The sequence below is a fragment of the Falco peregrinus genome, chromosome 9, assembly GCF_023634155.1.
Source record: "Falco peregrinus isolate bFalPer1 chromosome 9, bFalPer1.pri, whole genome shotgun sequence".
In the NCBI taxonomy this organism is placed as follows: domain Eukaryota; kingdom Metazoa; phylum Chordata; class Aves; order Falconiformes; family Falconidae; genus Falco; species Falco peregrinus.
In genome coordinates this window covers 14395168-14422635 of record NC_073729.1, presented here as the reverse complement: position 1 = coordinate 14422635, position 27468 = coordinate 14395168, and the positions used below count along the sequence as shown (strand labels likewise).

General features: G+C 34.5%; 1 long non-coding RNA gene across 1 annotated transcript; it reads right to left on the bottom strand.

Moving 5' to 3' along the window:
- Positions 1 to 11126: 11126 nt before the first annotated feature.
- Positions 11127 to 17325, bottom strand: LOC114010851 (uncharacterized). Its single transcript, XR_003552525.2, has 4 exons — positions 17232 to 17325; positions 15538 to 15605; positions 13770 to 13912; positions 11127 to 12163 (listed from the first exon to the last, which is right to left on the bottom strand). It is a non-coding gene; the product is annotated as an uncharacterized LOC114010851 (long non-coding RNA).
- Positions 17326 to 27468: the final 10143 nt, after the last annotated feature.

The window sequence follows — 27468 nt, the reverse complement described above, 5'->3', positions numbered from 1 at the left end:
CTCCATATTTACCAGCTGATCTCTTGGGTATTTTTTCTTGGAGTTAGGAACAGTGAGGGAGGCAAACAAACCTTAAAACTGATCTTTCATGTTATTTACCCCATAATACATGAAAATGTGTCTTACCATCATAGACTAATCACCATGAGAGAAATCTGTCATAATTCCAATACAAAACATTCCCAGCATGGCCCCTGGTCAGTATGGCACTGCAAAGAACAAAATAAAACTAGCTATGTCAAAATACCATTTTTATCATTTTTAGATGGAGAGTTCTGAACTAGATATAAGGGTTTCCCTGAGGTTTGTCAGACATGGGAAGTCTATGGAAAAGACACAAACTGAACCTGGATCCAGATCAGAATTAACCATTGGACTTTTGTTGTTTTAATTCCCAGAGCATTCACAGGACACCCCTAAGGACGCGGTTATAAAATTGAAACCTCACTAAAAGTATTAGGCTTGACTTTCTTAACAAACATGACTTTAACTGTATTAATGAAACATATGTGTTATTGAACAGGGAATTTAATTCTTTGTCCTTAAATGCATGGGCCTTTTTATACCTATTTAGTTATTACTTGTTTCATTCTGTTGTTATAGGAAAAAATCACCCAAATTTCCTTCCAGGTTTGGATTTTCAGTATCATTTTACCACTGTTGGCTAAAAGAGCTATCATACGGAAATAGACATATTCAAATGTTATGAAAACCATTTTAATTTTAGTAAGAATGATAAATATAATAATTCTTTTTGTTATATGATTAAATAAACACCAGAATTGGAAACTTTTATTTATTGCTAATCAATATGGTATCTGGTTTGGTTTTTTTTCCTTTAAGATAGCAAATATTCTTTGTGGAAGATGCTGCACATTGATCCCTTTATGTCGCATTAATCAGGTGTTCACCTGGATAGACCTGGTCGACTCTTTAGGAATCGTTTGAGGTGTTTGATTTCTGGATACCTTAAAGGTAATTCAGCTTTTTTTCCCCACACACAGACTAATTGTAATGAAAATTTACTACACCAAAATGTCTAAGTTAGATGCCAGGTATGAAATCAACAACTTTCATACATGATTCAGATTGCACATATCCTTGCATGACTGAGTGGTTTAACATTAGTGCAATTAAGAGCACTAATGAGCTACATCACTGTCTTTATTGTATCTTTTTATCCTTAAGTTCTTTAAAAAAATGTATTTCTAAACTGACATTGCAGAATAACATATAAAATAACCTGGAAAAAAAAGTTTTGCTTATTTTATCATCAGAAAAAAAGGGAAGAAACAGAGAAAAAAAACCACATAAGAGATGTTAAAGAATGAGTTCTACTTAACTGTGCTATTCAAAGGTTCTCCACAGACTTTGAAAACACCGTTTTCTATCATATGCTGTCATTTAAAGTATTTTTTTGATTTTTATTCATTACCTATCCCCATCCAAAGAAACTTCTTAACGTAGATTGGAACAAATTAGTCTGTGCTTCTTCAAAAACATGTATTTTGAATGAATTTAAAAGGGAATGTAAAAAAAACAACCCAAAACAACCCTTTTAAACATCAGATGGACCATTTAGAAAAAAAATTACTAGTGCCACACTTAGAATTTTGTTATTCTGTGCCTGGGCTAGGTTTGCCTTCTCACCATGAAAACAAACCTCACATCTGCTTAAGATTTTTTAGTAATTTATAGTCCCAACCACTGAAATTAGAAACAGGTGCCAGTTAAATGAAAAGGCAATGTAAAAAAAATCTACACAATGTGTTTTCCATAAGATGGGGGAAGTGTAAGAAAGAGGAGAAAAAGTTTGTTTCAGGTTATACAGTCTGAGAATCAAGGAACCCAGATTAAAAAAAAAAATGTCATTGGGTAGGAGACAATCTACATTTTAGTAGAAAATCTACATTTTAAGGCTATGCTGGAAAAATAAAACCTGATTTTATTCTTGCTAGGAAAGAGCCAGGTTTATAGCCAGTTTGTTAGGGAAATGATACTGTCAAAGCAAAAGAAAACAACTAATTGAGCATTTGATAGCTGTTTTGCTTTCCAGTGGATCCTTTACATTCATGGTGCTTGAAAGTCACAGTCTGTCAAATGGCTTCAAAACTACAGAAATAATTTTGTGAAACCCCAGAGTACGAACTAAATGTTTCATCTTTCCTTTCTCTCAAGGTCTTGTATTCAGATGATAGAACACAAGACTTTAAATTTAGGGATACAGGAGAAGTCATAACATAAAACTAAATAAAGGAAGACAGATTTTAAAACATCTGAAAAGTATAAGGTTATGAAATACTATTACTTTTTAATTACAATTATGTAAAGCTTAAGGAAAAGTGAGAATTAAAGTCATAGTTCTCTTTGACCTCATAGAAATCAGAATCAAGTAATTTGTTGAGGCTCCAAAGCTCTTAAAGTTGCCTTATTATACATGAAAAAAATTATGCTTTTATCACATGGAAATTGCATCTGATGGAAATTGAGATTGTCTCCTAACTGCTCCTGTTGCAAGCGAACACCAGAAACTAAGACAAAACTTTATTTGCATACTGTAATCGAAATACTGGACTTCAATATTACTTTTATTACCATTTGTTTAAAACAAGAAAACAAAAAAAGATGGAAGAAGATTATTTATTTTTGTATACTATTTTAAAATGGTATTACACTATGAATAAAAGTGAGCATTTCTGATTTGTATCCAAGAATGTTAAAAACCATGCTGTTCGAAATAAATGCTGAAACAGTTAAAACTATATTATTGAAGAAACTCTCAGTTCCATTAAATTAATCTAAACTTGGAAGAATATTCTATTCTCCTTTATGTATGAGTTTTGAGTATTCAGGATCTTTGTTAGTGAAACAAAGCTTTAATACAATACTAGTATGTTGGAAATTAAACAGTATTGACTTTATTTTTTAGGAAAACAAGGAAGAGTCTGGTTTTATCAGGCAAATTGAAGGGACAAGGGACATAGAATCATAGAGTTGTTTAGGTTGAAAAAGACCTTTGAGATCATTGAGTCCAAGTATTAACCTAGCACTGTCATGTCCACCACTAAACCATGCCTCCAAGTAAGTGCCGCATCTACACATTTTAGACACCTTCAGGGATGGTGACTCCACCACCTCCCTGGGCAGCCTGTGCCAGGGCTTGGTAGCCCTTTTGGTGTGGAATTTTTTCCTAATATCCAAGATAAATGTCCCCTGGCCAAACGTGAGGCCATTTCTTCTTTTCCTATCACTTCTTACCTGGGAGAAGCAGCTGACACCTTGCTATAATCTTGTTTTGCTTCAGAAATTTTCTGGGTTTTTTTTCTATTTCTAGTCAAAACACAGAATTGTCAAATATTCTTGTAGAAAATTGTCAGAATGTGTAATTTTGGAACAAACCAAATTACAATTATTTCTTGACCTTATTTTTTTTTTTTTTCCAGTAGTCTTTTATTAGCATTTTGACTTAATCATAGCATGGTCCAAAACATAATAACAGCTGGTGGTCAGGACATTCTCCCGACGGTGGGAATCTTGGATTTTTATCCTTGATTTAATATTTTCTCCAATGACTCTATAACACAAAATGTATATACAAACTTGGGAATACACAGTAAAGTCAAAGTTTATTTCCTTTCAGATTTGCTGTGAGGCACAACATGATGGACATCCGTGATCTTTGATCTTTATGAGTTGAAGCACTTCCAGGACCTGATGTCAGCACTGTAGCAGTGGTTTTTAGACTTGGAGATCCAAACTCTCATTTATGTCCTAGACAGGTAAGCCCATTCTCCAGTTTTGCTCTGAATACCTAGATCATGTGCGTAAAGGATGAATTTAACAGGGCTGGGAGACAGAAAAGAGTAAAACGAATAGAAATTGATTCCAGTGGTAGGGTCGGGAAGCACCAGGGCAGGGCAGACTGTACCAAGCTCTTTTCTGATGAAATAAGAAACTATTGTATTCAAGCCAAAACATATGGTAGGAGGAAGAAGAGGAGCTCCTTGCCAAGCCAAATACAAAGAGGCATGGCTCCTGAATTTAAGGAGCAGCAGTAGATGGGAGAAGAGCTAAAATTAGTTTTTCTCTGATGACTTAAGAAATATTTATGAGTGACAGATCTTTCTCAGAGAAAAGACAATCATTAGAATATCACACTATTGCTCAGTGGTTCTTGTGCATAATTTCTTTTTTTCCTGTTCTACCCACAGGCTTGATACTATGGCAGCATAAAAGGCATAGCTCAGGTTTCAAGTAAGTAATTTTTTTGTTAATTTTCATGAATCTTTTGACAAGTAGCAGTGGTCTTCAAACTGCCCAAACCGGAGTTTTTTGAGATTCTTAAATATCTACAGTAAGTTCTAAAAACAATACCATCACATATGACTGAATTTGAAGATAAGAGATCATAATTTTATTTTAAGGAATTTGGCCATACAGCAGTGATACTATACTCTGAAATCTGCTTTCTATTACTTTTTATTGTGCTTGGCTTTTTAGCATCTGGATTTTGGTGAGATCTTTATGAATGCATAATTATTGTATTTTTAGACATATGGTGCGGTAACTTGATAATTAGATATTCTGAAATTAAGTTGCTCTCAAAGATTTTCATGAAATCTAATATACAGTATTTTTGTGGAAAGTATAGAAACAGAACATCCTTTATCTGAAATACCTTAATGATCCACACATTGTATTAAAAGTGTTATCATTCATGAATGATAACTTAACAGTAGCTCTTCATTTTCAGATCTAAATTAACATGTTAAAAAAGATGACCCATGGGAAATTTTGACTTATTCTTACTCTGCATACCATTGTCTGTTGTGATAACAATTGTGAAAGAATGTCAACTTTTGAGAAGATATCTGCAACCCATTAATCTCTTAAAGTTGACCTACCATTTTACTTGCTGATGCAGCACCATGGACCATAAAAATTATGTCCCTTTCAGTAAAGAACCAAATGCATTTTTAACTCATGGGGGAGAAGGTTGCTTTTCAGTTTACTATCATTCACTGGATAAACAGGATTGATTTTTTTGTTAAACTTTTGCATAAATTCTGAGCATCAATTTCAATCCCTCTCCCCCGTGCTCTGCTCTGTTACTCTCTATTTCTTTGGCTTTTCTTCCAAAAGAACTTTGGCAGTAAAATAAGTGTTTTCAGTACCTGAAATATAGAATACCATTTTCTGAGTTCAGTCCCTCTTTGGTTACCTCTGAGGAAGATCTGCCTGTTGGGGTTATGACAGGAGTCAGCAGACTTCTCCATGAGCAAGGAGGGAGCAGAAAGTTCAGCTCCTTGGGAAGACTGTTGCCTGCAGTGTCCCTTCAGTGCTTACACTCTTTTTTAATTTCCAGACCTAATGAACGTGGCCATGATGGGGGTGTTCAGAGAGAGATGGCCCTCCAGTGATGCAGGCGCAACATAGGAAGGGCAAATAGCTCTGAGAAGGAAGGGGGGTAAAGCTATTGTGTAATTAATGTGGAGCACAAGGCAAGACAAAAAAAAAAAAGTGTAAAAATGAAAAATTTAATGAAGTGTATGTATGTGGAGGAATTCCCGACTCCAAGACTGGCATATTAGAACAAGGCTATATGCACAATGAGGAATAAAAGCCACAAGACAGTGATTTTTAAATCTTAATATTTAGTGTATTATGTGCTTTTTTAATTTGCCTGAAGTTTTGGTTTTGGATTTACTGCATTGAACATATGACTGAAATACGTGTGTACTATCTAATATGCTGCTTCTCTCAAAACAGTAATTTAAGATGAATCTCATTAGAAACCTCTTTCTGAACAGATAAACAAAGCGGTAATGTATTTTTAATGAGGTAAGGTGATTTCTTACTGTGCAAATGTGCCTAGACCTGTAAAAACACCATTTTCATTCTACCCAGTGAGGATAACGATGAGTGTTTATCGATGTATCATTGTCCTATTTGCTGGTGAGTGTGACCCAGTGAGCTACATATAAGAACTAGGGATTCCTCTTCCAATGAAAAGGTCAGTATTGCTGTTCTGAAATAGCATTGTTTCATTGTTTGAATTATTGTAATATCATTGTCATAAACTTCCACAATCTTGTTTGAATTGCAGCTTTCAGTTGAATTTGCCATGACTTTATTTTTTTAGCTTAGCCTTGCCTGTTGCTGCTGCTGATCACATTGAGAATGGCACCCATCAGAATTGTGGGGGATTTTCTCAGGTTTCAGTGTGCTCTAAATAGTTTCTCATAGGTGGAACAAAATCAGACTCTTCCTTTCAAAAAAAAAAAAAAATTACTCTCATGATAAAGAAGTTTCTTAAAAAATATAAAATCATTCACTTAACAGGCTTTATTCCTCTTTAAAAAAAATAAAATAAAATATTTGTTTTTGAAGGAAGTATGGAAAGGATTGAAAAAGAGCAGGAAAGGTGTCCTCAAAGCACAACATGCCAGTATTTTTAGAAAACAAGCTCAGAAAGAAGGCTGAAATGCAGCTTCTGGGATACGGAAATTTCTCCACCACCGATTCACAAAAAAATGACAGAACATAAATTCCCCCAAAATGGAAGTAAATTGTATTCTTTACCAAAACCCATCTGAACCTTTTTGGTTCCACTTAACATAAAGCACTCTGGATACCTTGGGAAATTTCATTTATCTATATATAAAACACTTCACATCATATTTGAATAAGACAATGACCAAAAATGCATGATTTTGTGTATTTCTACATTATGCTGAGGTATTTTAATCTTTTTTCCCTTAGCGTTGTCTAAATTGGTTGCTGACATTTACATATTATTACTACAATGATTATTACTGGTTTGGGTTTGGCTTTTGTTTTCTTTTTATGGTTTAGTCATGGTAGCACACAGAAGTTCTAATCCAAATAAGAACTACCAAAAACTTATTTCATAATTTTTCTGTGGGGGCTTTATTGTATTTTACAATAAATACATTATATTAGTTTCTTAATGTCTTCCTAATTTTTAATTTATACTAGTCATGGGGATTATTACTTATACCTAAATCTAGCAAAGCCCTAAAATACAGTTATCTAATTTGATATAACACATTGGAAAAGTTCAAATTTATGTTGAATTTGTATTTTACATGTACAGGCATAATGTAAGCAGAAACTCTCAAGGAAGAGGCATTCTTTGATCAATAGACATTTAAATTAATATCTAAATGGTTAATGTATATTGCATGCAAAAAGACAGATCTGAGAGAATCTTGGAAACTATTTTACTTATAATTTAATTTGAAAACCTGCTTCCATAAAATAATGATTAAATCTAAATTGGACTCCAAGAGGTTTTTAACACTGCTAAATTTGCAGGAGTATTTTGTGAATTACTGGCACTTAGTATTCTTCCGTTGAGACTTCCTGTGGAAACATACATATTTCTTTAAATATCTACGGCCAACTTGTTAGCTAATCAGTAAAAACAAATACTGATCTCAATGTGCAGATTCTAGACAAAGACAAGGGAACTCTTAGGAGCATTTGATTTCAATGAATGGACATTAGAGTTTTGAAGAAAATGAGCACTGCCATCTTTTGTTGGAGGAGACTAACTGCAACTTTCAATTGTCAATATTTGGATCAGTTCTGGTTTGTACACACTACCTTCTATCAATCAGGCTTGTTTAACACTAATAAAACAGACAGTCTTTTTTAAGAAAGAAAAAAGTACTTACATGTAAGTACTGCTGCTGAATCACAATTTATTTCTGAGAAGAGCTCAAGTCTAGAGTGGTCAGAAGCTCTTCGCTTTCTGTTGTGTAGCTCAGGGAGGAGAAGGTGAAATGAAGAATGGCAGGTAATGTACCTGAAAGTGTAGAAACTTTTACATTTTACATCTCTGGTTGTACTCACTGTGTATTATGGCAGCTTAACAACGACTGGTGCTTCATGATCAAAGGAGTCTGTAAGAAATAGCTTAGTGAAATTTCATAGTGCCTTTCAAACTGGGAGCTCTGTGGTTTTAAAATGGTTATTAATTTGTCATTTTCCTAAGTAGAAAGACATGCTGAATCCACACCTATCATTTTTGTATGCATAATTTGCTCATTTATATCTATTACTTCTTTTTTGAGATCTTTCTGACACTTCTGTGACCAGGCAAATCAGGACTCTTAAATCTGCATTTGGCTGTTAGTCCCGTGCTGAAGATGTATAGCAGATTACCTATGGGCAACCATAGTTCGATGCCAGTGCCTCAGTAGGAGTTAAAAAAAGGAAAAGAATAAAAGAGTTGTATGTTTACATAATGCAATAAATGGGCTTACAATACATTCACTGAACTCCTCCTGTTCTTCCTTCCCACAATACAGTAGATTCCCACCCGGAGGTTCAAGATGGTGGAAAGTGTTTATGGCAAAGGGAAAAGAGCGGAATGCCAGATGATGGAAGAACCTTCATTAATGTGACTGCTGGGCTTAAACCACCCTTTCTCCTGAATATTCCTACTTAGAAAAATTTGTCTAGAGCATGTAGGACTGCCACCAGCCATCACAGACTGCAGTAGGGAGCATGAAACCTGAATTCTCCTACACCATTCTGGCTGTAAAAAGTTCTTGATATTCCCCATTCAGATGCCACCCGAGTTTGAACGCTGGGCATATCTGAAAGGGCAACCACTGTATTCTTGCTGTGTCCAAGCCCCAGATGATCTAAGCTCAACAGGCAGCTCTTCTTTTTCCCCTGGGAATATCCAAGTACTATAAATATGTCACTTTGCAACCAAAATTATTTTCTAAACCATTATTGCTACTTTTATAAAAATGTCTTTTCCTTTGGTGTCTTTAAATTTAGTTTACAGTGCTTGATCAGACATTGGGGAATTTGATTTATCTAGTTATTCAGTTTTCAAATGGTCCATTTACTTTAAAAAGGAATTAATCAAAACATTGTTTTACTTTATTTGTATTTTACATGTGCAGGAAATTAACTGACTTGTATAAGACAAGTAACAAACACTATTAGATCTTAGTCTTTTTATCTGTCAAGAGCCCAAATTTAGTAATATTCCAGTAGCTTGTATGAAGGAGCTTTGCAAAGTGCATGAATTGCCACACAGCTTATCTTGTAAAAAAATCAAACGGGAAAAAAGTCCACTCACAATTAAGAAAAGACATAACCCTGTCCTTCCAGTTATCAGGACCTTTGTATTTTAGTGTCATCCATAGCTTTTGTGCCTTCCACAACTCCGAAGCTAAACAGATCACTACCATTGATGGCTTCAGCAAATCTCTACGTAGACTAATTATGACCTCATGCATATATTTAGATATATAGGGCATGACTAGCGTGAGTCTGAAATTAGGAACCTCCTGTTATTCATCTACAGAATGACCTACAGACCTCTGCCTTGTCCCGAAGACTATCCTAAAATCTGACATATAATATTTAGACAAAATAGATTCTCATAACCCTTAGAATTACATCATTCTCACTTCTTTCAAAATCCAAAATCCAATTTGTAAAATACTCTCTCGTCTATAATCCATTTTGATAAGAAATAATTAGACTCTAAATGTATTAATATATATTTTAAATATTAATATGTTCAATCAATTGGCGTATTATGCAATTTTTAGTCTTAGTTTTCCCAATAGGCTCTGGTAATGACGGTTTCAGTCTCAAAAAATGAACTGCAAAACTTGCTCATTTGGCTCTATGAGTAAAAACTATTTGCTCAAAGAGCAAAATGTTAATGAGCACACCCCTATTTATCTCTGTGTCTTTGTTGACACAACTTGTTAACAAGGTTTCACATGAAAATTATTGAACATTTTTATTCTATGTCCTTAGCTTACTTGGATGTGTTAGCACTGAATTTTGAAAGACATAAATGCCACTTAAGTCTTTATGCAACCTTAGCGGTTTGGTCATGCTAATACTTTTATGAATATTAGCATAATCACACATTAACAGAATGCCAAAAGACCCTAATTATTTGTTTACTACAGGTATAATACATTTACTGGAGCTATAGTTTAATACACTCATTCTGTCCAAGGAATTTTTGCATAAAATAGGGTGGTGGTGGTGGTGATGTGGTGATGGTTTTTAACCTAAGAATATAAACACATTTGAGTGATTGCTATAGCAAAGAAGTGTTTCTGCCCCTGTCAAAGCTACAGTCACTTGTAAACTGACTAAAAAAAAAAAGCAAGATTGTGCACAGAAATGACTCCTAGCTGCCTTTACAGATCAGGAAGAGTCACTTTTCTCTTTTGTAAAAGAAAAGTTAAAGGAAAAAAAAGTATGCATGGTAAAAGCAAGGGCTCCTCAAAGGTAATGCACTCAGCTGGGGTAAAATGAGAACCTTGATGCTCTTTCTAGATAAGAAGAGATCTCTGACTTCTGCCAAATGAAGGACAACAGGCACTGCCCTATTTGCATTGCTGGCTCTCAGGTCAGTCCTTAATGCAACAAAATTTACATTACAATTTCCACCTTTAGTGTATTAAAGTTTGCATAGTAAATTCCTAAACTAAGGCTGTGATTTGGGGGATAATTTTTCCCCCTCTTTTTTAAATAATAAGCAAGCATGATTTTTAAAAACAGATTATGATGATCTGCTTATGGGCAATGCAAAGAATTCATCATAATAACAAGAAATACATAAGCAATACAAATTGCACATTCAACAATCATACATATTTTTCTTTCCAAAATTGGGATTTTCAAACTATTCCCCCATATATGGCAGTAAGGCAGCCACCCGCTGCTGGAAGTGAAATTACTAGATTTGAGAAGTCAAGCATATCCTAGAGTGCTTCCAGTTCATTCATGATCTTGTACTTACTGAGTTTTGCTTCCCAAGTAATTAGGTGGTATCTACTTACATGCAGTAGACTAACCTCTGTCTCATGCATTCATGCCTCATTTCCTCATTTAATGCTCTTTTCAGTCTTGTTATTTATTTTCTTTAATATTACACTTCCAGCTCTATAGTCAGATGAGTCACACTCATTGCCATCCACAACAGCACTCTCCAAGGCCTGTGAAACAATCAAGTAATTTATAAAAGCTTTTCTACTGAAGTTATATACAGTCAGAGAAGTTAACCTTTATTTTAGTGGCACTTGAATTAGGATGAAGTTCCATTCAGAAAAGATTATTCATAACAAAACACAGAAGAACATAATGCATTTTATATTATTTAAAAAACAAACAAAGAAAACCCCAAACAAAACAACAACACCACAACATCCCAGCATAGTGGTGTGGGACAGTGGCTTACAGTCACAGATTTTTTTTTTTTTATTATTCAGAAATATAAAAAATAAAAGTAGACTGAAAAATTCAGAGCACTTTCCTTCTACGCCATAGAACAGGGGAGATCAAGTTCTGAGAAATTCTTACATTAAATACAGACTGATTTCCTCACAACAGAAAACTAGTTTCTCATTTCAAAATCTTATTTCCTCCAAGTTGTATACTTTTCCCTGTTTAGCTGTCATAATCTGCCTACGATCATTGCATTTTACAATTAGAATTTGTGACAAATAAGTAATTGTTACTTTCCTGAAGATGACATTGACAGACAGACAATAAATACCTATGAAATAAAAGAGAGGTAATCCCTTCTAACATATAGAAAAAAAATCTTTCTAGCCAAGAACAAACATAACCAGAACCCAGACACAGAAGAAGCTGCTTACCTGTAACAGAGGGGAACTCATACTTTTTCCATGAAAGAAACTACCATTGTTTCAATTACATCTAGAAACTTGACTCAATTTCAATTACTAGAAACTTGACCTGCGAAAGTATGGTACATGTCTTTCTGTCATTTTAACCACAAGTTTCAGTTGATCAAGAACATACCGAATGAGGAGACGGAAGAACTGTTATCATTACTCTCTGACCTTTTCTTAATGTAGCTCGCCCCATTGACCGCCACTGGAATTCATGTTGGTACATCCATACACGTATACTGCTTATCTGTATTTATGTTGCCCAAACTGTTCTGTAAAATTTAAGCAAGCTTCAAGATGCTGGTCTCCTGTGACAGTTTATAAAAATCACCTGCTGAAGACATTTAGTCAAATCTTCAGCGAAATACAAGTCAGGACAGAGCATGGCCAATTTCAGTGTGACGGTGCCATTTCTTCAGGCCTCATGGCCAGCCGATTTTATTTCTCCAAGTCTGTAAAGCATAAAAGAGTTGTCCTGTTTACATTCATTGATGTGAGTAGGGCACAAATACTTAACAGCATTCCCAGATTAAGAAAGAAATATCTTAGCTAGTTAGGAAAAGAAAAAATATTTAAATATACGTGCATACAGAATACAGTCTAATGTTGTGTAGCTCATGAATTCTATTAACTTGGGTTCAAGATGACAAATACAACCTTGAACAGACAAATATTGCTAAAATGGAGAGAATATTAGATTTGTGTGGTTTTGGTTTTTTTTCTAATTAATTTACTTTTATATGGTAGAGGAGCTGAAATTAAGTCTCGAGCCTCCTACACTTCTAATCTGAAGTTTAGAACATACATACTTTTTACCAGAGCTAAAAGATGACTAGCCAGCCAAAACAAAACCACCAACAGAATTACAAACCAGCGTTTGTCACTTTGAAGAGTATTCCATTCCCATTTAAGAAGTATTTATTTCCCTCTAAAATTAAACAAGTTGACTTGATACACTCAAATACCATGTTTTTACTAGTTAAAAAAACCCCACCAACAAACACATCAAAACATTGAAAGTATAATTTTAATAGCATTGTAATGCTATTAAAAATCAGAGCACAAAATGTCATACTTGCAGAAGATGCTGAAGAGGAAGACATACTTTATACCACCTTAAAAATCTGCTTTTTTCTTCTTATAAATTGTGCCGCGACATTTCTATAATAAAGTTAATTAAAATAATTTTTCATACCTGCATACTTCTGGAAACCATGGCATGTAACAGGTCTATGTAAATGTCACATACAATTTTCAACCTTGCTGTATAGAAAATGTCATATTTCTGTAATATTCTATAAAAAACATAATCAGCTTTGGCTGTACACTGACACTGTTAGCAGAGTCCTTTACAACAATAAAGTACACTCTGTAATTTTCCCTACAGCTGAAAACTCTTTCAAATGAACATGAGTCAGGCGGTACTTTTGGGAATACTGTTGCAAAGTTGTAAATGCAGCTTACCATTCCCATGAATACTGCCTTTTGGAAGAAGTACATCAAGTGTCAGACATGATGTGAACTCTTTTGTTGGAGTACCTGTTAGCAAGACATACAGCAATGTCTCTGAAAATTCCACTACGCTAACTTTGAAGAGGAACAACTGTTTAGGTTGACAAACAAAACAAGGGCTGCAGAAAACAAGTACATGGGATTGATTATGTCTTGCTGAATGACTTAAATATGTGTTTAGATTCAAAGCTCTTTAGCTCTTTTTGATTCAGAATAATTTTATATTGAATATCGGTTATTCAAAATCTAACACCAGACTGTTTATTGGAACAAGTGGTAACAATAAATAACTTGATTTTCAGCACTCTGATGATGGTTCTGAGACCTCTTTTTAGATTAAAGACACGTGCTCAGCTCTCACCTTCTAGGATCCTGCCCTACTATAGTTGTGTCCTCCGTTCTATATGTCAGCCTATATGTCTATATGATTACCTTAGTAATTAAACTCTTATCAGAAGCAGGAGAGAGCACACAGTGGCACAAATAGAATTAAATAAGCCTGAATTCAACATGAATCATTTACTCTTTTCTGCAAATATTACTAACCTTTCAGGAGAAGCTTTCATCTTATTGCTGATATCATTACTGTTTATCTCAGTTCGGGCTTCATAAAGGTGTGTCTTCTTAGAGTAGATGCTGTCTCAGATTTCTGATGATTTTGCTAATTTTTGTCAATATTTAATTTATTCCTTAAAAAAAGAAAATAGTAGTCCAATAGTTTTTTAAAAATTGTCGTGTTTCAAATACAAATTCAGAGTATTTCACTGTGACAAGATTAATATTTCATAGAAATAAACATTGTGAAGATACATGCAATTATCAAAGGATGGGTGAATATATAGTGTTGATTTAGTGTAACAAGTATTCCAAGTAATTGTTTTTTAAGGACTTGATACAAAGCTGGGATTTCCAAAGTCGTCTATGTTAAAATTTTCAAAATCTCTTGTCCTGTATGTCCTTATGCCCCACATAATACTAGTCTGTGTTTAATGAACGATACATGAAGGGCTGTTAGGAAGTTGTGCTGTAGGGAAAGGCTTTATTCTGGGTCACGAACAGTCCTGAATTGTAGGCTCATTAATTTGATTAAAAGCATGGCTTGTTATAGCCCCACTGGTTATGCGGTTTTTAAATAATATATAGTTTGTTTGAGATCTCATTAATTGAAGTTATTATGTATTTTATTTATTTCTATGACTTTTTGATCTAAACTGTTGTATTATTATGCTGTTTACATCATCAGATTTGCCAGTGCCATCCATGTACAACACCTGCATGTTTACAACATAATCTTTCTAATTTTACTGTGTATTTAGTAGAGTTTTCAGCTTTTTGGTATGGTTTGGAATTACTAATTGCTTGAAAGATTAATACGTTATATAGCTTCAGCCTGTCTCTGCACCCATTTTGAAAGATAATTATATAACCCAAAGGTACTAATAATGAAGCTTATGACAGAATTTAAACAATGCTTTGAAAGAAACTTTCTCTTTTTTTTTTTTTTTCTAATGAAGTAAATTCCAATAGGATATAGTTAAAAAAACAACATACTGAAAAATCAGTTCTAGAACTCCTCTCAGGCACATACTTCTTTCCCTGGTGGACACAGTTATCAAAGTCACAGTGATAAGATCATTCTTTCTATGAATTGCTCAGTATTACATACCACAAGGTAGTCAGCAATAAATCAAATATTATATTGAATCATCTGAATAGATGCCAAGTCAGTAGGTAGCAAATAGACAATAACAGTTAAAAAATAATAAAAAAAAAATAAAAAAGCAACAACCAACTGAAAAACAACACTGAAAGAAATTCTACAGCAAAAAGAAAAACATAACACTGCAAAGCTGACTCCGTTAAAAGCTTTGGTTCATATTATCCTCAGATGAACTATCAATGCCATTTTTAGTATGAATACGTGATGATTCAAGTCATATACAATCTAGTGTCTCTAGTGAGTGCACAAAGTTGATCTGTATCAGAAAAGATGCAGGAAACATCCTGGAATCTGACTTTATGTGGAGAGAACAGTAATGAAAAATTTCCTTCAAGACCTAACGTTTTTTATTTGTGGGAGCCCTTGCTGACAGGCTTATGTTTGACATGACACATCTGGAAAACTTATAATTGTCTGGCTCTCGTGTAATGTGCTCTGATTCTGCACAGAACTGATTCATAGCTCAATTGTAGTTCACTAGGAATATAACATTTACTAATGAGGAGGTGTGAATGATGCACAAATTCTTAGAACTGGGGTGGGCTCTAGTCCTTTTTATCAGAATTGCACATACTCTTTCATAGACAGACACACCTTTTTTCAGAGATGGCAAAGGCTGTTTCAAAGCTTGCCCCTTTTTCCAGGCACGGTGAAGATATATCCTGAAGGTCAAACAGAAAAAAACAAATTATTGAGTTTTTCACTATGAAACTTTCAAACAAATTCTGAAAAATTACACAGACAAAACTTGTAGTAGTATTGAATAACAATATATCAAAATTACTTCAGTGGATTCATCTAAAATATGCCAGATGGGACTTAACCAAAGGAAATCTAGTTTTCTGGAAAATTACTTTTATGCCAGCTAAGAAGCTATCAGAAGTGTTTTCACCAGGGTTTCTTGAGAAACATGATAAACATCTTTTTTTAAAACCTTGGCCATACATCCCCTATCTAGGTACTGAGGTCCTAAGAAATAACACCACATAGAAGAGGGAGTTAATGCATCTTTCTGTGATTGTGGCATTTCAGGCTTCAGTAAACATGCACATTCTTCTACCTATTCAGCACTCAACTTTCTTCGTGTAAGTGCTATCAAAAAATGTATAAGAAATCTGGCACATGCCCTATTAAGGCAAAAATCTTACTGAGGTGCACCTGAAAAAGTAAATACAGTCATAGAGTGATAGAACCATCTAAATCATAGAGCTGAATATCATTTGGAATGTAAGATGGCATACACATCAACTAGTATAATTCAACACGGTGCTATTACTCCTCTATCTTGTCTCACAACATGCTGTTCAGCCTTCATCCGAATTAACTTGTGCCTTTCTTTGACACTGTCATGGTGCTTTCATCTAGTTTCTGTGTATTTTAACAAGATACAATCTTGTCTTTAAATGAGGATAAGCTAAGTAGAAAAGTTTGAAAGATTCATACTCATGGATCTCAGCTGAGAAGCATGCAAAGTCATGCACAAGATTGACTAAGTCATTAGTATTTGAAAATGTTAGTGGTTTAGAAGTGGTTAATTAAGTATTTCAATATAAACTATAAAATAATTTTACTTTCAGGATTTCTTTTAAAAGAAAACAACACCAAAAATTAAAAAAAAAAACCACTCATGAAAGAAAAATGTTTATCTTTTTTTCCCCATTTAATACACATTATAATCTTTCTCTAATACACATGCTAATTAAGTGGATAATCTTTCCATTATTTAGTGCTTTTATTTTAAACAGGTCTTGTCTATGAAATTATGAATTACAATTCCATGGACTGTGGAATGGTTCCAGTGGTAGGTCCATCACTTGTATAGTCATTGTGATTTTACATCTGTAAAGCATTACGAGTTATGTAAATACACTCTTTATTATTAACTGATCAGAGTTTACAAATAGTTCTAGATTTGTTCCAGAGGGCTCTGCTGGTATATGCACCCAGTTGTTTCATATCAGGTGTTTTGGTTTTGAATCTGTTTTTCCACTAGGTAGAATTTAATGATTTTTTTTCCTCCTCTGACTGTTACTACACTCATAGGGAATCATATGGTCAACTTCTTTATCCATACAAATCTAGAGATTTATCTGCTCACCCCTACTTGCGGTTGGACTAGATGATAGCTGAAGGTCCCTTTCAACTGGAACTATTCTATTTAAATAACTTAGGGACTTGTAGGAAATAACTGACAAGTCCTTATCTAGAAAGTTGGCTGTTTCAGCCAGTTTCACTGACACTACAACTGCACTGTTGAAAAAAGAAGTTTTCCTTACGTCAAGTCTTACCTTATAGTAATACGTGAAGTTCCCAGCTCTAAGTACAACATCCTCTTTGCATTCGTCAATCACCGAAGACTTCACAAGCAGAAAAACGTAAATCACCAGAGTGAACATACTGGATTTTCTGGAAGAACAAACCCAAAGTGAATGAAGAGTCTAAGTTTGCTTTACAGGATATCTGATAGAATAATATTCCTTTAAAATCCTAGTCCAGTTATTGTAATTGTGCATTTCACCCATCACTCAAATAGACACAGGATTTACCCCAGAAAAGAAAAAAAAACAAATTTCACAGTTCTATAGGAAGTAACAGGAAAATGAACAGCTTATTGAAGAATTAGTAATTTCAAAACAAATATCTAGAATACAGCAATTCTGTAGCCAAAAGCTAGTGTAGTGAGTTAGTGAACCATAAATAATCACATTTCACTGTCTCTGTGGCTGTCCTATTTCTTAACAGAGGCTTGGATGCCTTTTTTTTTTTCTTTTTTTTTTTTTCCTGAAAACAATGAAAATGTAAAGATAAAAATAAATGTTCTGTTTCTAAACAGAACATAGAAGTCTTAATTTTTGTAAAACTTTTTTTTTTTTAAAGCAAAACTTCAAGGTATCTGTTTGGGGAAAAAAAAAAAAAACCCAAACTTTAAGTCAACTTATTTTTTAGCAAAGTTAGCACATGAGGAGAAAAACCTTTCCTCACTTGCTGCACAAAAAATGGACCATCCAAGCAAAAAACATCCCATGAGAAAAATCTCACAAATGAAAAGAACTCTGGAAGACACTTAGCTATTTTTGAGATGAAATATTTTGTTGAGTTGGAGATGACAACTTACTCAGGTGGAAAGACTTAAAAAAGGAAAACTGGCTGGGACCAAAGAACCACAACTCAGTATTATTGGTTTATTTTTTTAGAATGAGCTTATTTGCGGCAGGCTGTTTGTGCTTAGCCAGTTTCATCCTTCTGAGCAAATCGCTATACAAAATACATCTTACAACAGACATAGATTTTTTTTGGAAGAAGGTAAATGACACATAGCAGGCACAAGGATCTGTCGTCACTGAGTGTCTTATCTTCCCAGATGATGGCAGAATTTGCCTCATGGTCTCTAAGCATAAATCTACAAATAATGATGAACTTTTACAGAAGATGTTTATTCGTGAATGTTCAGAACTACAAGAAATAATTACGTTTTATTAAGAAATGACAAAGTAGCTAATGTTCATGTGTTAATAGATGGGCATACAAACTTTTGGGAGCAGTATATGCTTTGGACAGCTTATTTATATAAAGCATAAGATAAATTATAAGATCACTGAAAGATATAAATAATACAGCTATTTGTTATGCGTACAGCATTTTTCCTGCCCGAGTACCTCTGATCTTGTGAATATTACTAGATGACTTTTGGGTGAAAGAAGAACCTTGTAACCAAAGACACCAGAGAACTCTTACTTTCTGGGTACATGCAGAGCCTCTATTTAAAGTCTCATACAAAAGGTTTCTATAGAAACCTGAGGGACTCAGCCAACCAGTGCTAAAAATCTGAACCCTGAGGCCTCTGCAAAACCCACAAAAAATGTCTCTTCTAATGGCTCCTAAAGTCACTGATCTCGTGCTTCAGCACACCTTCTTAATATATGATGCTATACCTTATATTAGCATACTCCATCTTTGAAAATAAAACATTCTGATAACTGGTAAAAACACGGCTTTAACCCAGGTCCTTAGCTGATCCCAAAGCTAGTGAATTGAAAATTAACTCTGATCTGCTTTCTGGCATATACTATCTCCTAGGACATGTAACATGAGTTTTACATTTTTTTAAGGAGCTGTTTGTCCTATATATAGTTATGTTTCAAATTGTTACTCACTAAAAGAGCAAGTATTTTTGGTTCCTTCTGAAAGTCATATTTCCATAGTGATGCCGAGCTGACAAAAATATGTGATACATCATGATAACTGAAAATTAACTCACTATCACAGATACTGCTCCCAGATACCGTTTTAAACTCAGTCTAGAATATTATATTGGTGCAAAACTCAGCTTTTTCTGAACCTTATTTTAATATATATTCAGCATAAAGCATTTACTCTTCTTTATTTTCAGCTAGTTCTCTGTTTCTGTTTTGGTTTGTGTCAGTTATCTGAGGCTAAAATAGAGGTAATGACTTGTTTCAGGGTCCACTCCTAAACAGCAGCTTGGACGAGGCTGCACTAGATTTAGCTGCTTCTTTCCTCTGCAGGGAAACGCTCTCCTAACACTGCCGCAGCACTGCGCAGTCCTCACAGAAGGCTTCCATCTCTAATCTCCACAGCATCTCTTTCCATCATGCTCATTTCCATACTACAGAACCACCAGGGTCATCGTTCCTGAGACAATATTTCCCTGTTTGTTTCCAGGAATGTTCACATTCTAGAGGAAGGCAACTCAAGTCTACCACTTTGGGCAGTGCTTTCGATGTGCCAGAAAGGAAAGACCACATGTTTCTCATATCTGTTCAGTGGGAAGTTTTTCTTGTACAGAATCTTTTTGTTTCTTGACAATAGCCTTAGAAATGCAGATTTCTTAATTTTACTGCTTCTGATATTTCTTTATCTCTCAATTTCTCTTAAAATAACATTTCAAATAGAATTTCAGTCCACAAATACAGTAGTATTTCCTTTCCGCTACACCAAGAAGCGACTGCAAGAATGACAGAACTCCAAAGACCAACAGCATGCCAACGCTTAACAGAGAAATGGCTCTCCAAGAGAAATGAAGCATTCATTTCTCTCTGAGTTTGCAGAGCTATGATAATAGGACATAGCACAGACACCAGTTGCAAAGATAATTATTCATACCATCTATGAACAACTCTCACAAATGTTATGGAGTTTGGGGCAAGTTTATAAAGAATTCATGACATACGTCCTTTCAATCATCTCACACCCACCCACACTGACATTTCACAAACCAAACTTATCCATAATACCTCTCAGCACAAGGCATTTTCTACACATTTGTTCAGGTCAGCACGCAAATGTTCTCACTTTCCAGCCTTAAAAAAAAACCAAACAAAAAAAAACCAGATAAACCCACATCCTTGTACAAAATACTACTCAAGGTCAAGATCAAGAAAAAAGGTCTTTGTCCTCCTCTTTTGTTCTCCCCTTAGTTTGTGCAATACCTTCTTTCACACAGAATGTAATAAATTTCCAGTCAGAACTTTGCAATTCTTGCAAGTTCTTTCTCCCAGGGATAACGAGATCAGACAGAAATAAAAAACCCCAAATATTAAACAGCTTTGTCTACTTGCCATTGCAAAAAAGTCACAAAAATTAAGTCTGAAAAATTAGGTTATGGAAAACAAAACACAGTCTTCTATTTCTCAGTAAAATTCTCACTGTACCTTATTTATGCCAAGAACTATATCATGATTTCTTCTTCTATGTTTATTGGAAGTATCTGTTAAGGTACTTTACAGTGGGTTTTCTTTCTATATCTTAACCATCTCCTAAGCTGTCTAGACCAGGTTGTGTTATTTTCAAAGATGTAAAAACTGCTGAATAGACCTCTCTAATTCTGGGGCAACAGTGGTGCTTTTCTCTTGGATAGACCTCAATGACATACTTCACTTACAAAAAAATGAGAAGAAAACCAACCAGAGTTCTTTCTATGGCAAGGAAATACGTGTCTTAGCTGAAGACAAACTTCTATGTATGATAGTTATTATATTTGAAGAACTGCATTAAAAGTTGGAAAACTACTCATAGAAAGTAGCGTGGTATTTATGCAAAGGAATGGTGCAAAATCCTTAAACATACAAAAAATGTATTTATACTCCATATGACTTAACATGATGTAAAGGCAGAAAATGCTAACTCACATTTACTGTTTCACCAAGACAATTATTATATGAAGTTCTGTAAGTACTAAACATTATGATTCTCTGATTTACAGATTTTTGTTGTGGAAGTCACTTGCTCACAGCTTGCTAGTGTGTAATGGCACCATCTGTATTAAAACGATGTCTTTCTGACCCCAAATAGCATGGATGAACTGTTAAGCCTTAATGAAGTAAGGATCGGTTACTGTCATTTCAGAGAAAAGTACTCATCTGCTGCTTTTTTACTGAATATCATACTGAATATTATACATACTGGATATTACTGTAGCACTTCAGTGTCATGCAGACTCATTCATGAAAATTGCTTTCAAAAACCCATGTCAAAGGATGCCGAACAGAGTTTTCAGAGGCTTTTAATTACTTTTTAATCTTTGTTCCTAAGTATGGAGCTGATGCCAATAAAATGGCCAGAAGAACTTCATTTTATTTTAAGAAAAAATAGTCAGTTTTATACCAGTATTGCTCTCGGGTATAGCTGAAATATTTCATCTTAAAGTCCCCAAAAATGTCAGCTTCAGGCAATGCATCTCAAGTTGAAAATATCAGCTCTAGGACTGAGCTACAATAAAGCAAACGAAAAGGACCTGGTAAATGGAAATGTCGGTAAAGCTCAACTATAGATGACACTGTTGGTTCCATGGGCAGTACGAAGTATTATAATGCATGTATAGTAAATGGTGGGGTTTGTGATCTGCACGTACTTCTTCATGATTTCCACCACTTTGTAAATGTCAGACGTGATACGAAATTCTATTCACATTACCACTTTAGTGTATAATCCTGAATAATCACTATAATCTGTTCTTAACAACTGCCGTCATGATAGGGGATGTACACCTACTTCCTTAACTTTCTCATCAGAAATCACTGCCAGCTCTCACAGTAGACTTCAGAAGACAGGAAAACAAGGCTGGAACAAAAGATAAACCTTATTCAAGGTCTACAATGCCAGTATGATTTGTGACCTACGCTCACAAAGCCCTTGAACACATGTAAAATGAACTTAATTAATTCCAATGAAGGAAATAAAGCTGCTTTATATGCATCACAGTTTTGAAGGAGTACAGTATTGTTCTTACAGCAGTAAGATTGCATTGAATGCTGTTGAAAATGATGAAATATAAATTTTTAATTACATGGAATAAGAACCACTACCACCACCCCCCCCCAAAAAAAAAAAAAAAAGAAAAAAAAAAGAAAAAAAGAAAAAACCACACCACAAACAAAAAATGAAACAGCCAAACAGATACGAATAAAAGGTATTCTTTTACATTAAATTAAAATATATTTACATGTAAATAAATGGACCACATTTAGATCTCAGTCAGAGAAACTGGTTAGATTAAGTTAGAGAACCTAGCCAGATTTTTTTAAATTACCAGGATATACTTTGAAGAAAGGCACCTCTATGCATTCAGAGGATATCTTGCCCACATTTCTTTACTAAATATCAGCACAAGTACTACAGAATGCAGAATGACTGCTGCTGCTGAAAAAAGACCTCAAAAAGGGGTCATAAAGGGAACAGGCACCAGATTTGATTTAAGGACAAAATGTTGCAAAAATAACATGCCTGCATACAGTATAGCTGTGACACAGAAGAAGCGGACTAGTGTAATCAATGTAAATTGAGGTCTCCGAAATGGAATACTAGTAAGCACAAATTAGACATGCTAGAAAAAAGAAAGAAAAATAAACTCTAAAAGTAACACATACCACCAATATTTCAGACTTTTTCTGAATATTCTACTATGGATAGTAGCATTTAATACTTTGCCTTATGAAGGAATCAATTAATTAGTAACATTATTTTATTAATTAATACTTTTAACATGTATTAATCTTAGAATTAATTTAGTTGCTGAGCACAGGTTAGACTGAAGTTAAAACCCTCTTAATGGCTCACAACAATAAAACTAACTGAATTAAATTGGAACTGGAACAAATTATTTAATATAAATCTTGATATGTTGTGGCCAAAACATTCTATCATAAAAACTAATACGGTCTTTAGAGTTTCATAGGATTGAATACTCTGACAACATTCTGATCTCTCTTACATCCAACAGAAGGCTTCTACTGAAGACTCAACTGGACTAGAACCAGCATTTCCATCTCGATTACCTTGGTAAAGGAGGTTAGCAGAACAGGCTTTTCAAGAAGGAATAACAAATTCCAGCAAAGCCGGGTTTCTACGAAGTTTTGCTGGGAAAAAAAGTTATTATTCCTGACAGAGGAGCAGCAGATAGAAGGCTCTGACCAAGGGTAATAAATTTTAGATGTCAAAAATTATTCTTAAAATTTTCTAATAGTCTTCTAGCAAGAGATCAAATAACATTTGAAAGCATCACTAATAAATTAGACTATCTTAAGAGAGATTTTAAGGAGATAGCAATATAGGTGAGAATTTATGAAGATATAAACTACAGAAGAAAATTAAATAAAATCCCTCAGTACATCTCACCTTTGACACAAGAACATAGGTGAAATTAAAAAATACTCATTTACATATTAATTTATTCTAATAAGCAAAAACAAATCATAAAAGGAATGAGGAAGATGAGCTTTTTTCTTCTAAGTTGACAAAGAAAACATCACACAAACACTTAAAGGAAGGCAGGCCCTGGTATTTGTTTTAATTTCTACAACTCAACAGGGTCTAAAAGTCAAGAATCTTGTCTTATCTTAGGCTATGCCCCCCCCCAAACCCCTCTCTTGAAGACAGGTACAGCTTCAGCAGTAATAAAATTACTTTTTTCAGGTGGTCGGATCCAGCCCAATAAGCCGTTCTGTGTCTTGCTACAATGTTCAACAACTAAATCCCATTTTATGGGTAACAGACAGGACAGTGAGAAGACATCAGAAGTCTGATGTCTGAACATCACTGACAGAAACATTTCTTAAACTTTTTGCTGAGCCTTCACTTCAGTAGAAGTCAAATGATAATTTACCCAGTATACATCTTGCAAAGCATCAACATTTTCACAGTTAATTCTTGCAAAATGAATGTCTTCAAAACAATGTAATATCATGCATGTACCAGAATAACCATTCCCAAACAGAATATTAACATTCTAGATGTGGACTTCTGGATATTAGAGAAAGATTAGTATTCAAATAAAGGAAAAAAGTGAGGTCTGGTATATTTTGTTCTTCTGTTCCCTAAGAAAGGAACCTCATGCTTTTCTGTCATAGAGCTTTTGCTTCTCTGTTTAAAGAACCAAAGTGTCAGACTGTGCTCCTTTGGGCTAATAGGACTTTTTCACTGGCCAGCTAATTTACTCCTTTTAAAAAAAAATTTTGTTGGTTACTAGTTTAGACATGAAATATTAATCTTACAATTTGTTAAATATCCTCTAACAAGAGATCTAAAAGAGATCAGTTGAAAAGAGTGCTAATAAGGCTGCCTCAGGACACAGATTTCAAGAGGGTAGGACCAAACCTTTTCCTGCTGAGTGCAATGCACACTACGAACAGCAGCGTGCTTGCCCGTAGAAAGTTGTAACAACAAAACCTTTAGCTCCAGACTCAGAAGGACATATCCTTAGAGTATCTTCCCTCTGATCTCCTTTCTGACCAACAGTTGCTTAATTTCTTTCACAATGTTTCAGGCACACTGCTATATACCTGAACGATGAATCCTTTTGTAGCAAGGATGCTAAGTCAGTTTGACCAGTAAATTTACTTCCCATTATGATAGAATGAAGTAACTGTGTTACACCTATTCTTCGGGTGCTGATATCTCTCTTGTAAGTCTAATATACATCTATTGAACAAGAACAAATTATTCTAATATAGTTCTAAAATTTTATAAGGAACTAGTCCTAATACCAACCAGGAAAAGTAAAAAACAGAAACAGACCACACAGTCAGGAAATACAGTGCAGCTTTCCAGTTTTCTCATGCTACTTCAGCTCATTACATAGACATCACGTAGAGTGTTTTGCCTAATAGATAAAATTCATATTATAATTTTAAAAAAATTACTTTTAGCATGGGACGGCATGGAAGGCACTATGATAAGAAGTTTGAAGATGAACAGGGTGGTACATTAAGCCACTAAAACAGAATGGAAAATGACATGTCCCCAGCTACTCCTTTCAAGCATTGATGGCAACATCTAAAAAGCAATTGAGTATTACAAATTAATTAGAAGAAAATTATTTAATGTATTAAACCTACACTGCAATAAAAGACTAGTTTGTCAGTAATTATAACTAGATAGATATGAAAATTACTTCTTTGGCATAAGACATAAGACAAAAAACCTATATTTGTGGAAAGCGAGTTACTAAACTAAGCTGTGTTTGACTTTGTCGTAAGGTTGTAAGGTTGTAAGGAAGCCATTGGAAGAACTGTTGATCCTAAAAAAAAATCAAAGGCTTAACAATGCCCTAAGTCAGTCACGCTGTTCAGGGAAATGATAAATAAGGCATTAAGAGGCCTTAAATTTCATTCCAGATAAAAACATTTTCCCATAGCTAGTAAGACTCAGTAGATGACAGGTGCATGAACTTCAGTCGGACCTTTTTTCTGGTTTTGATGAGCATCAGCTATAATGCAACTACTGCCCTTGGTTCATGGAGGTATTTAAGTATTACCGATTGTTTGCATTACAACACTAGCAGTCAAAAATATCTCAGGGAAAAGGAAACATACTCAGCATGTCTAGACAGAGCAGGTAAAATTCACAAATAAAATATTTTTCCAATGTAGTTTTGTACGAGATACTGTGTACTGCCATTTCCAAATGGCAAATTAGGTAAAGAGACAGCATTTGAGTTTCCAAGGACTTGAGTTATTTGACTGTTAAATCATTTCCTCAGTCTCAACAGCAACATTAGTTTCCAAACTGTTTTGCATCAGATTTGCCTCAGGAAAGGTAAAAGGCTAGCTTAAATCCTGATGTGTGACTGGCATTGTTCCCTTCACATTTTTTTTAACTTTACATTTGATAAAGCTATTCTCTGTTAGTCCAACACCTCCTTTTTACCATTCCACTTTACGGTCTGTTTTGGTGTTCTCCTGGCATTGGTATTTAGAAAGGAGGAAGAGTAATATTTAGAGCCAGGAATCAAAACCTTTTTATACAGGTTGTGATGCCCACTCTCAAACCATCAAATTTTGCCCTTTTATATGTCATATATAGTCATATATAGGAGCAAACTCCTAAGCTTTTTGTAGATCAGATTCACCATCCTCTTTCATGCCATTCTGCTTTAACAATTACACAGGATTATGGTTACAGAGTTTTATTTATATACAGATATTATACTGAAAAACTCCATCATCCATCTTCCTAGTATAAGATTCTGTTTTCCTTTATAAAACCCTTCTTGAGATGCATGCTAACCAACAGACAATATCTTTGAGAAAAGCAAAACAATAAACAATAGAGACATGGCCTATGAAGGTATTTTGAAGCTAGATTACATCCATAAAATAATTAGTGGAAAACCAAAAATTGCTATTCAAATCAACACTTACATGCCATTCAAATTCTGGTATCAGCTGATACAAGTGGACTGACTCTTCTCTTGAACTACTTCAAAACAGAATTGGAAGCATTTTATGCATGGTTTTAAACGTGGTTTGTAGGGAGAATCAGGTCCATAATTTTGGACTAGAAAGCATTAATAAGTGTTTATATACACAGCCTGCTGAAGATGACCAAGTACCGGGATCAAGACATTCACCCCCAAGCAAAGACTTAAAAATATGCTTTGTTTTAGGGAGTGGAAATCATTTTGACTGACAGCAAAGGATATCATTATGTATGCCAACTTAAGTGTCAGTATTTACAAAAGCAGACCTTTTATTTGCTGAATATCTACTAACATTTTGTTTAGTCTCTCTGAAAATAAGAAGGAATCAATTCCATATCATATTGGCACAGGCTGAATTTTAAGCATGAGATTCTCAAAAGATAAAGTCTCACCTAGAATACTCCCTGCAATTCTCCATCATTAATAAGAACTTTACTGGAGCAAAGAAACATAATTGATAAAATAATTAGAGAAAGATGAGACCAAAATGATCTTGACTTAGTTTTCTCAAAAGAATGAAAACATTGGGAAGAGGGAGAATCAAAGGGAGGAGATATTTTTTTTTTTCCCTAGAAGCTCACCACAGAATAGAAAGCAGTCAGGAAAAGGCTGTGTGAAAGGTCAATGTGTCCACAGAACAAGTAAGTATGAGCTGTCCATAAATAAGTTCGAAAGAAGCCTCCTATGCGTCAAAGGAGTGAGGATCTGGAAAAGGTCCACAGTGGGAGCAAAAATACTGATTTTAAGATGGGGCTCCATTAACTTAATGGAACGAGCTGTTGTAAGCATCTACAATAATAAGGATTTGG